This window comes from Macrobrachium rosenbergii, chromosome 4, assembly GCF_040412425.1.
Source record: "Macrobrachium rosenbergii isolate ZJJX-2024 chromosome 4, ASM4041242v1, whole genome shotgun sequence".
NCBI classification, from domain to species: Eukaryota; Metazoa; Arthropoda; class Malacostraca; order Decapoda; family Palaemonidae; genus Macrobrachium; species Macrobrachium rosenbergii.
In genome coordinates this window covers 18,148,440-18,162,341 of record NC_089744.1, presented here as the reverse complement: position 1 = coordinate 18,162,341, position 13,902 = coordinate 18,148,440, and the positions used below count along the sequence as shown (strand labels likewise).

Genomic DNA, 13,902 nt, shown 5'->3' with positions numbered 1-13,902 from the left:
GATTTAGAGAATATTTGACTTTGTTGGTCTCTCTGTAATCGGGTCTTTTTCCTCTTGACGTACTGTAGGTGTGGTAGCCTTATCGGGATGCAATGACGACCGTAATTTGTAGTTTGACGTTGAATCATCCATTGGTAATTAAGGATATTTATGCATTACCCATAGAATATATGAGTGCAATAGTTTTTATATTAATGTTGTTGCTTTATCGAAGACTTGTTTTTGTTTAGTTTTCGTGTTAATAATGCAACGGTATGGACCGAAACAGGTTATGATGCAGGGTCGGTAGCTCGATGAACAGAAATTGTCAGAGGAACAATTATTATTATTATTATTATTATTATTATTATTATTATTATTATTATTATTATTATTATTATTATTATACCGATTGAATTTTCGTGGTTTACTTAACTTCCGTGTTTCAACACCTTAAACTTATATTGAGCTTCGCGATTTTTCCCTATAACAGTTGCGATGTTGCAGACTTCTGATACACCGAAAATTTTTTACTTTTCTCAAGGAAAACTTGAAAAACATAAGAGAGCACCTGTGATTGTACTGGCGTTATCGGGTGATGCTCCTTTCACGTTATCCCCATTTTTTTTATATTTTAGGTTTGGATTTTTTTTAGGTTCCTGTTTCCAAAATAGTTAAGCTGAAGGGCAAGTGATTAACAATAACCTCACTAAGTTACCATGACGTATACTTATTCTTCGGTATTATTATTATTATTATTATTATTATTATTATTATTATTATTATTACTGTTGTTGTTGTTGTGTTCACAAATGCCCATATACAGAGCACTCCAAATTGACAATCATCTTGCTTAAACTGGTTCTATATGACATCAAGGCCATATGTGAATTAGGATGAAAATGCATAAACATGAATTTAGTTTAGTAAAATAAAGATAACATATTTAACAGAATAGTTAAACAAATCATAACTAACTAACAGAATAGGAATATGTCTGTGAGTTATTGGCAGTCAGAGGGAAAAAATGTTCTTACTGAATTGTTAGATAGCCTACAATTCTCTAACCATATATGAAAAATTGTAAATGAATTGTCAAATACTGTGACCAGCCATACGCTGACATTGTGTAACAATCTTTAATATCACTTCAAAAAATATTTAGCCGAGATCAACTCTTCAGTTCAAGGTTAAGGAGTAGACTTGAAATAAATAAAAAAAACTATAAATAAATGTGTTAACTCTTAATTATTCTTCTACGGTCAGTCGTGTCATCCTTAGCTACTAGAACAGTTGAAAGCCCTTGAACTTTCATTTATCGCTAGTTTATAGTTTTCCCCCACGCAAGCCGGGAGAGGCCAGCTTCCAGGTGAGCTGAGTTATCGCTCACAAGATATGTATGTCAAGGTCCCTATTAGATGAGATGACCTCTAATTTGATGAATAAGTATTTAACGTGACAACACGCTCGTCCGCAACAACAAAGGAACGTCGAACTGCGCGTCAGAGAGACGGAGGAATGGCGTGACCTGATCCGAGATTATCCAGAGAATTCTTGCAATTTTTTGTTTGCTGGGAAGGAAGGAGTTTGCCTGTTTTTCACTCCAAATTCCTCCTCCTTTCTTTTGCGTGATTTGGAATCATTGTGGTTCTCGGAAATGCCTCTGGAACGAAAGGCAATTCGAAGATTTTCCTTGTGCAAGCCCCGGAGTATTTTGCGTTTTGAGTCACACAATGTCAAGTTGTAGATCATTTTCCTTGAATTTTCATTTGACAAGCTTATTCATGATTTAATTCATATATTTCTATAACTTTTAAAATGTAATATTTACTGCAATTTCATTTGATTCGCTTATTATTTGTCATATATTACTGTATATATGTATATAACTTTTAAAAAATATCTACTGCAATTGTCATTTTTTTTAAACGAGTTTGGTGACGAATAAATTTGTATAAATTTGTATAAATTTGTACCGTCAGCATTATTTACTATGTTATTTGGTGCCACGTCTAAGTGTTTGTTTATTCATTCATTTATTCAGCTGGTGTCTGATTACTTCTATCTTACACATATGTGCTTTTGTTTTGATTAATAAATTCCCTAATTTATTCATTCACTAACTGCACTTGTAGTCTAGCACTCAGCGGACGCCTACCCTTTTACCTTAAACATTCATTCACAATCACCAAGACGTTATAAGTTCAAGCTGCTGCTACCCGCTTCAAGAGGTGGGTTTTACGGCCTCATTCGTCTTCATATTTCTTTAAGACACGAATGAAATGATGCATTAAGTTGCCCGTCAAGTTGGTGGTTCGCATAACAAAGATATTAGGACATTATGAGATTGAGGCCATTCATTTTACGAGGTCAGCATAAATGTGAAGTTCGCGTAGCTAGTTTCGATAGTCTAGTGCTTAGGCTAAACAATGTATGTTTATAAATCTGCTTATTTAGTTGTTTATTCTTATGAATGAGAGTCGTTTCCCCTTTAAAGAAACAGTAACAGCCTCCAAATCCTACTTTTATGACTTAGGAAGGGTTTGGGACCATTTCTATTGGATCCCAAGGATTGAGATGACCGATTCACCTCTCAATCGCATTCTGAAACGTGACGTTTTATTGATTTACTCATTTATTAAAGCAAGCATTATAAGTTATATATATATATATATATATATATATATATATATCTATATATACCTATATATTTATATATATATATATATCTATATATACCTATATCTATATGTATATATATATATATATATATATATATATAATATATATTTATATATATATCTATATATATATATATATATATATATATATATATATATATATAATATATATATATATATATATAATCTGTATTTTTATATATATATCTATATATACAACTATATCTATATTGAGAAGCCTGACACTGAGCGACGATATATATATAATTTTTATATATATATTTATATATATATATATATATATATATATATATATATATATATATATATATATATATATTATCTATTATATATAGTGGCAATATATATATAAAAATATGGGGCAACAATATTATTGTAACTATATTATATGTAATACCGGTAGTTGAGAAAACTCACCGGTAATGCCCGGTATTGAGAAGCCTGACACTGAGCGACGATACTGCCAGTTTTACAAGAAAATATATATATATATATTTATATATATATATATGCATTTATATAATATATATATATATATATATATATATATATATAATATTTATACATATATACAGTATATATTATATATATTATATACATATATATATAGTATCTATTAATATATATATATATATATATGTATATATATATATATATATATATATATATATATATATATATATATATATATATATATATATATATATATATATATATATATATATGTATATATATATATTATATATATATATATATATATATATATATATATATATATATATATATATATATATATATATATATATATATATATATATATATATATATATATATATATATATATATATATATATATATATATATATATATATATATATATATATATATATATATATATATATATATATATATTGTATATATATATATTATATGTATATATAATATTATATATATATATATATATATATATATATATATATATATATATATATATATATATATATATATATATATATATATATATGTATACATATATTATATGTATATCATATATATATATATGTATATATATATATATATATATATATATATATATATATATATATATATATATATGTATATATATATATATATATATATATATATATATATATATATATATATATACATATATTTCAACAAATCACTGGAGACGTGTAATTAAAAAAAGACTGTAACAAATTAAAAAATATCAGCCTAGGTTTGTATAAAGTTGATGAAATTTTAACGAATGGTATTTTAAAACAAAGTGGTCTATTAAACATTACCACTGTTCGGTAATTGTTAGCGTAGTTTATCTTTTTAGCATTGTTTGTGTGACTGTGTGTTTCCTTGTCACTTGTACCTGAACACTGATGATGTGTGGAAATACACGAAAACGCTTGGTTCAAGTCATTTCCTTTCACCTTTCTCCTGGCTGATGCGCATATATATATATGCGTGTATATATATTATATACACATACATATGTGTATATATATAATATATACATACATACATATATATACATATATGCTTATATACACATAAATCTATATATATGTATATACAATATACATATATATACATATATACTCATACATATATACATATATATACTATATATACTGTACATATATACTTATATATACATATAAATGTATGTTATATATATTCATACATATAAATGTATATATGTGTATATATATAAGTATATACCGTATATATGTATATATATAGTATATATATTTATATATGTATATATGTACAGTATATATGTATATATGTATATAATTTATATATATATGTATAGATATATGTATATAATTTATATATATATGTATAGATATATGTATATATACATATATATAATATATACATACCGTATATACTGTATATATTATGCATATATATATATGAATATATGTATATATAATGTAAGTATATATATGTGTATGTATATATGTATATATACATATATAATATATACATACCATATATATACATATACAGTATATACACATATTATACATATATGTATATACAGTATGTATGTGTATATGTATATGTATATATATATATATATATATATATATATATATATATATATATATATATATATATATATATAACTGAATCACGAAAATATGGAACGTGATGAATATATAAATAAAGATAAAATCCACGAAGGAAACGGAAACACTGGAGTGCTGCGAGGCCTTTCGACGCTAGGTCCTTTACTTAGCAGACTGAAGAATTATAAAAGTATGTTTACAAAGAAAGCTCATATAAACAACAGATGGGGATTATAAAGAAAACATATGTACCTGGAATCCAACACAATTAAAGAATTAGTAGAACTGCCAAAACAGGATTAAATATTTAAGAGGTTTTTACAAAGGATTAGGATCAACCGTTCAGAAGCAGGGACAGGACAATTAAAAGATTATACAGGGTCGTGACTGACCACCTAAATTTTTTTTTTTTTAGTACAAAAAATAATTATCTTTTTTTTGTAAACAACTTTTTGCAAGATGAACATTTTTACAAATAAAAAATTACATTAAACATACGGATGTATAGAAAATATATATCGAGTAACTAACTTGTAATTAAATCAGTGGTTTTATCTTTTAGGTCATTAATGCTTGGAATGACCTAAAAGATAAAACCACTGACTTAATTACAAGTTAGTTACTCGATATATATTTTTTATATATCCGTATGTTTAATGTAATTTTTTATTTGTAAAAATGTTCATCTTGCAAAAAGTTATTGTTTACAAAAAAAAAAGATAATTATTTTGTTGTACTAAAAAAAAATATATATTTAAGTGGTCAGTCACGACCCTGTATAATCTTTTTTAATTGTCCTGTCCTCCTGAGATCTGAACGGTTGATCCTAATCTTTGTAAAAACCTCTTAAATATTTAATCCTGTTTTTGGCAGTTCTACTAATTCTTCAGTTGTTGATTCCAGGTACATATGTTTCCTTTATAATCCCCATCTGCCGTTTATATGAGCTTTCTTTGTAAACATACTTTTTACAATTCTTCAGTCTGCTAAGTAAAGGACCTAGCGTCGAAAGGCCCTGCAGCACTCCAGTGTTTCCAAGCTCCTTCTCGTGATTTTATCTTTATTTATATGTATACGAGCTATATGTATAGATATATGTATATATATGTATATACATATATATAATATAAACATACCATATGGTATGGTATATATATACATATAATATATACTGTATATACATATACATATATTTATACAAATGTATATACATATATATGTATATATATGTATATATATGAATATATACATACATATACAGTATACACACACACATATATATACACTTCAGTATATATATACACATATATACCTATATACATATACATATATATACATATATCATATATATACATATACATATATATATATATACATATATATACATTACCTATTATATATACAGTATACAATATAGTATTTATTCACAAGGCTTCCCAATACTTGATTTATACAACATTGTTTACATAGGCCAAAATTTCACGAGCTCTGTTCATGATATATTACACATCAACGATTAATACGTGCATGCGACTTTTTTTTTTTATACCGTGCATGGGCCTGGCTACCATTCATTTGATACTGCCCAACAAGACAACAACTCAATTGACCTACAAGCAAGTTGGATATAATTATGCCAAGGGGGATGGAGCCGGCTGAAGGACCAACGCAGCCGGGCGATAACTGATCGTGTGGACAAGGCCTTAAGTACCGCCTTAAATGCCATGGACAAGATAATATAGTTTAGGCCAAAGGCCATCCCTGGGAGCTATGAGGTCATTCGGCGCTGAAAGGGGGAAAATTGAGAGTAGAAAGGTTTGAAAAGTTGTAACAGAAGAAACCCCTCGCAGTTTCACGATGAAACAATTAATTGGAGATGGTGGAAAGAAAGATATAATAGAATACGAACGTAGGTACAGTAAAAGAACTGAAAGGGGTTGTTGCTAGGGGTACGAAGGGACGCTGCAAAGAGCCTTAAGTATTTTCACAACTGTTAGTTGTGAAAGTAAATGGTCATTACCCTATACCAGTGGCGTGTTAAATTGAATGGAATATGAAATTTACGGAAAAAGCAAAGCGCTGGGACCTATGAGGTTATTCAGAATCGAAGTGACCTACCAAACGGAAATCGTTAAAACAAATTATTAAATGTTTTTGGTAAAACAAACTTTGCATCTCAAAGCTTTGTGGTCGACCAGATTTGTTTGCCAAACGACCTCCGCTTCCCACCCCTCCCCCGATAAAAATGTTGCGCAATATTTCAGATTTTTTTTTATAATCTATAAATTAAAATTATTTTCACCTACGTTAAATCCTATATTTAGCCACGTAACATCAGACCTTCGTCTATGGAAGTGTACTTGACCATCACATTATCAAATTTTCATACCAACGAATGGAAATAATTTCTTTGTACTAGCTCCATGAAACAAATAGTTTGATATTTAGTTTTATCTTCTAGTTACACATTGTTGTAGAGTAGTAAAATTACGTAACTGACATAATTTTTTTTACTCCCAATACATTTAACGGTGCTCTTGTTACTGTACATTTACTCATTACTATGGAGTCAGATTTCAGCTCGTCACAACCCATTTACCCAAACCACATTTCCACTGCAAGTGTTGAACAAATGGAGTTTTCAGCAATTCTATGAGGGTGGCTTGCATTAATTTGCTTACGTTTAAAATTTGATATAAGCCTTTCACATGTGTATTCACTCACGTGAATACTGTTAAACAGTGTGGTATATTTCTAAATTAAGTAGTTTTTACCTTCAAATTTTGTAATTATATGGATGATAAACCAGATTCTACATACTTTTTTCCCCCTATAAAAATGCCAAGGAAATAGTCAAAGACTGAAAAGTAAAGACCCATTATCAGTAAAAAAAACAAACAATTATAATACACAGGCAAATGGTAAGTTTACGAATGCAGAATATCCGAGGAACCTAGCTTACAAACCTATCAAGATTTTAATAAAAAGCGCAGCGTGGAAAACTTAGAAATTGAATGAATAGAAGCCTGCATCTACCTTGTCGACGTCTTGGATCCCAAGAAATACCAGGCAAACACCGAAAGGTTCGCAAATCCGCCCCGTGTCTGCACAGTTCCTTGAATTCTGGTTCCTCCAGCAAGTTGGGACCTGTAACGGAAAACAACAGTAGCAGAAAATGTTCTTACGGCAATAGGAACGATACCCTTTACTTTAAGGATTAATTAGCTTATAAAAACCATGAGTTACGTTTCTCCAATCAATGCCCAAAATAATTTATACTTTTCAGTGCTACTCTGAATCTGACGCCATTTAAAATTAAAAATTTTCACTATACGCAGAAACCACTCAATTTGTGTTTTAATACTTTAAAAATGTACCATTCTGAAAATCGCCAAAATCTAAGTTAAGATAACCCACATACTATGATCAAAGGCGTATTCTTAAAAATATACCTTTGATCTTTCAAGAATTCAGAAACCGCTGAACTTTAAATTAAAGCACCTTGGTTCTGTAATGTGAGCTTTTGTTAGGGGCGAGATGATTACATCATAGATCAATTTTGCCACTAATTATCAAAAAGACTCAACAGTTCCTACCTAAGTATATTGTATTTAAAAATGTATATTGGTACATGCGTTAACTGCCTGATGACCTTTTCAACAGTTCAGGTGCTATATAGCAAATACGATCAAACACCTGATTGCCATGGATAGCTTGGCGAACACTAACGTTCATTACAGCATCGCATTCACTAATGATTACCAACAATTGCATCCAACTAATATATCTTCACAACCGTTTTAACTATGTTAATGCGTATTTCACATACTCAAAGCCTAGTTGATGGATACTATTGGAAACTCATGCCTTGATTATGGATAGCATCCCAAACTCACTGCCTGTGTTCATGAACAGTTCCACAACGCACTGTTCAAGGAAGCATCACAGTTCCCGCTTATGTTATGACCAGCCCCACAAAGCACTGCCCTTATTCAAGGATAATATGAATGTCTCAGTGCCTTGTGATCATGAACAGCATCATCATCATTGTGCCGATAGTACTATTTACTCACTGTCTGTGTTCACGGATAGCCTAACACTCATTTGACAGGGTTCATGGAAAATAAATTCATTGCCCACGTTCATGGATGGTATCACAAAACTATTGCCAGTATTCGTGGGTAACGTCACAAAACTATTGCTAGTGTTCATGAGTAACATCACAAACTCATTACCAGTATTCAAGATTAACTTCAAAACTCATTGCTTGTGCATGAGTATCAAACTTATTGCATATGTTTGAGTAACAAACTCATTGCTTGTGTACATTTAGCAGCAGCCTTACACTCATTGTGTCCATAGAGTAAAAATCATTGCTTGTGTTCCCAAGAGAAAAACTTGAGTGAAACTCGTGTTCGAGTATTAAACTCGTTGCTTGTCTTCATAGAAAAAACACATTGCCTATGTACATAGAGTAACGAACTCATTGCCTGTGCTCATAAAGTAAAACTCATTGCTTGTTCCTAGTTCCTCATTGCCCTGTGTTCATAGAGTAAAAACTCATTGCCTGTGTTCATGGTAAACTCATTGCCTGTGTTCAAGGGTAACGAACTCATTGCCTGTGTTTCATAAAACTCATTGCCTGTGTTCATAGGGTAACAAACTCATTGCCTGTGTTCATAGGGTAACAAACTCATTGCCTGTGTTCATAGGGTAACAAACTCATTGCCTGTGTTCATAGGGTAACAAACTCATTGCCTGTGTTCATAGGGTAACGAACTCATTGCCTATGTTCATAGAAACAAACTCATTGCCCTATGTTCATGCCTATGTTCATAGGGTAAACTCATTGCCTGTGTTCATAAAGTAATTAATAGTGTTAGCGATAGCATCATAAAAACACTACGCATACTATGACAAACTCAACTTGTATACACCCTACTCAAAGTAAACAGATATTCCAATTATTCTATGCAAAAAATATCCATGACTTAAAATTTCCATATTTCAACTAAACAAAAAATTGCTTTCGTGCTGTCTGTTAAACCGGAGCTGCAAGTTCCTAGCTATGAGTTCGTGCCAGGGAAACTGACACAGGACAACTCATCCCGGAAAACTCATACCAGACAACTCATATTTGGGCACTTGATATCTAAGACAACTGATTTCTGAGACAACTGATATCTAAGACAACTGATATCTAGTTCAACTCATAACAGGCATAAAGTGATAACGATTTAATTTTGAAAGAAAAACCAGAGTAAGAAAAACTATTTTTTTTTTTGGAGACAATGAAACCTAAAAACATTGGGTAATATAAAAAGAATTTACTAAAACTCAGTGCAGATTATATGCCACAGCTTTTAATTAAGACTTTCTGACAAACATCATTTTCAAGTAAAGTTAGAAACTCGCTTGTTGCACTCTTATGTAAACCTGTTTTGAAGTTATTTACACTCCCCGTTCCAAATCATTTTTCTTTATCTGTGCAAAATCGCCTCCAACTTAAAGTGTGTTTATTAATTTCCAGATATTCGGATGTTGGCATGAAATTGAATTTTGTAAGGCATTATGAAAACCTTCAAGGCTATTATTAGTTCTAGCCATGCCAGTTGAAGTCCTCTCAAAATGTTCCATATTTCAACTGGAAATATTGGAGCCAGACGTCGTCTTCTAGCACCTCCTCTTCTTCTTTCTGGTCCAATGTAAGTCATTTCAAAATAAGACAAATTCTTGTGACAAACTATCGTCGTCGGGCATTTTTCGTATGTAACATAACATCAGTCTGTGGTAAAAAAAAAAAAAAGCAAGTGCTGTAAAGGACTTTATCTTTAGATGAAATACTTAATCTGTATTATATTGGACTTTCTGGCCGAGCTCGACAAGTTTTCGGTAGAGGTTTTGAGAAAAATAAATAAAACAACCAGTTACCTCCACGTCAGGAAATCTTGAAATAAGGCTATTCATGAAGGTTTTTTCGAAGTCCATCATATACCTTTTAGACTGAATGTCAGGGCGAAGAGTAACAAGAAAACAACCGATCAAAAGTGTTGTTGGGTAACAATGCGAAAGTACGATGTACATTCAAATTACCCATTTGATTGCTGATTGCATATAACTGGTAATATATAGATGGACAAACTTTAATGTGCCATCGCCAGCCCAAGCTCAAAATTTGACAAGACCATCCAGCCCTGTGACGAGGCGAAAATTAGCATTCATTCCTTATCCTCTACGCCAGTTATATTGCAAAAATGTTCCCCTGATTCAAATTTGCAGTACAATAGCGGGATATCAAACAATATCTTTCTGATGGAATAGGGCAGCACTATTCTGTCGCAATCACAATTCTCGCAGTCTCTTGTGATGACAAGGTCTTGGCTCTTATAGAACCGAGGACAATTCTCGATTTCACTTTATTCGTATCAGCGCTGTGAAAGTGTTCCCCTGTCGAAGATGCTATTTCTAATGGGTCCACCTCAGCCGTCGTCTGAACGCGAGCTCTGCCCATCTTTACTTCACATAGCCATACTTTTCTTGATTTATCCGCATTTCTGTCTGGGAAAATTATATACGTGGTTATCATCCACAAGCTTATTAGTTCCTTGCACTGTGAGGGCTAAAGAAAATTTTAAAAACTGTTGAAAAGTTAACAAGTACAAAACCAACCGACTTGACAAGTACAAAATATAAAAACTAAAACAATTTCGTTAAAAAGCTATGACGACCGTTTGTGAGGAGTTTGCAGGACGAATAGTAACTAGCATGAACTATGAAATTTAAAGGAAGTTAGTCAATAATTAAAAAGTTAAATGGTCACTGTTACGCCTGCACTAAAAACTTGCATATTGATTTTATCAACTATTTTTAAGTAGATTGTTTTTTTTAAATATTTATACTTATGAGTTGTCTATATATCAGTTGTTCCAAGTATGAGTTGTCCGATTGAGTTTTCCGGGAAGGAGTTCAGTTGCCCTAAAACCCCATAGTTGCTGACAAACTTCATAAAACTAATTCCATCTGCTAACAGCAGAAATACAAACATTACTCTGGACATAATCTCTGGATGGGGAAAATTTTGCATGGTTTTGGTGATTTTCAAGTGATTATCTCTTGGACAAGCAAGCCCTATTTTCGTAAATGACCCGTATATTTAGGGAGGTTCCTATAACTCCTATAACCAGAAATTTTCTGGTTGCGAGAAAGGAAATTCCAAGTTCGAATCCTCTGAAAATTCTGTTAAGTAAAACGCCAACTTACACTAAAAATTTAAGTTCGGGCAAAACCTTTATGAATATTGGCCAAAACTTCATCTGATTTAACCTAACCACAAACTTAATTCATTCTAAAGTAAAACATACCAAGACGCCAGACCTGTACATAAATTTAATGTTTTAATGCTGAATATTGCCGTTTGATGGCTTAAACATTCTTAATTTCCTCAAACCTTTGGGAGCTTCTGCAACTGTACGTAACACCTAATACCTATCTTGACTTGCATGAAAGCTAAGCAATAGATTAAGTCTATACTTACCACCTGAAAGAAAGATTGATTAGTTGGCTTGTTCAAAACCACCCAAGAACCTGCATAGTAGGTCATACGACCTACTATGCAGAACATGGGGGCTCCCCCACCCCTCCAGGGGCGCCGCCACTGAAAGGGTGGAGGATAAGATGAAGTTGTTCAAGAACAGTATATACAAATTAAAAATAAATTACAAAAATTAATAAGGTAAATTTATGACAAATTAAAGTACATTACACCAATTAAAAAAATGTATTACACAAATTTGAAAAAAAATAAATTTATGACTATTAAAAAAATTTAAAGTAAATTTCTGACAAATTAAAGAACATTTATGACGAAAAATTACTTAACACTAAACTTAGCGGAAAAAATACCTCCTACATACCTGTTGCTAAAGAGAGCAGCTTTATGATGCGTGAAGCTTTACCGTTAGAACAGGAACTCGGTCAAACTCGTGCAAAAAACATCCTGGAAAAGACAAAATTTAGAGCTGTGCGTAAATTACTTTAAATCTAGTAAATTTTGAGCGTTTGCTCACGTCAGATTATAGTTAAATGCCCACAGAAATAGTTATAATGACTGTCAAAGATTTGTAAGAGACTAAACACGCAGCAAGACTAAAAATCACGCAGCAAGATTCGAAAAAATAATAATAATAATAATAATAATAATAATAATAATAATTAATAAAGTTCCAGCGTTACCTTGCAGAAGCCCGGGGTTTTATCATAACTTGACCAACGAAGCGACAACAATCAATGAAAATCTCAAGCGCCAACTGTAGTCCAGTCGCTTGATAAACGGATTTTTTTAAATAACTTCACAACAGGACTGATTACGCTACGATAAATTAAGGAGAAATTGAATACCCCACCCCTGAGGAAAAAAGGATTACTTAACAAACTCGTGTTAAACGTCTACCACCCAGAACGATTTTACAAGCGAACTGTCGAAGGTCCGACCGTCCGAAGGTTTAGATGTTCGAAACTCGAACGATGTTGTCATTTGCCAAGGACTCTAAAATCTTAGTAGTCTTGCTTCTTGGAACATGACCGAATGCGATCTATGGATATCCTTGAAATCGCTAATTTTGCTAGTATTGTTTTTATTTCCTACTCCCTTCTTTTGTTTGTCTTTCATGGAAGTTTAAAAATACAGCACATGATGAATAGGTTTTCCTAAACGTAGCTCGTAATTTCTTTTAGGGCTCAGGAAATAATTTGTAGCACAAGCCTGTCGCATATTTCTTTTCATCACTTTGATGAAATAACCTTTAATTCGCGTGGATATTTTGTCATAACTATATATAATGAGATATATACACACACAAACACACACGCACATATATAAATATATATGTGTGTGTGTATATATATATGGATACATTACATAAAACTTTCTACATCTGTACATGATACGCAACGCAGTTCAAATGAATATTACTAAAATTAAACGTACTTAGCCTTTGCATCACTACTGTGAAACTAAAACCTGAGTTTTCATGCAGGGTATTTATATCATTTTTTTTTAATTACTGAAATATCCAGGCTGCTATCTGTGGATGCTGTGTTATCTCAGTCAAGGGGTTAACTGCCTCCTT

The 13,902-nt window shown here is 31.3% G+C and overlaps 1 protein-coding gene across 1 annotated transcript in view; it reads right to left on the bottom strand.

The window, feature by feature from the left end:
* Positions 1–12,772, bottom strand: part of LOC136830686 (uncharacterized) — a 112,848-nt gene extending 100,076 nt beyond the window's left edge. Inside the window, exons 1-2 of the mRNA XM_067090388.1 lie at positions 12,688–12,772; positions 7,811–7,921 (exon numbers count right to left, since the gene is read on the bottom strand). The gene's annotated coding sequence lies outside the window, so the exon portion shown is untranslated. The remainder of the gene's footprint in view (positions 1–7,810; positions 7,922–12,687) is intronic.
* Between the last annotated feature and the right edge of the window lie 1,130 nt (positions 12,773–13,902).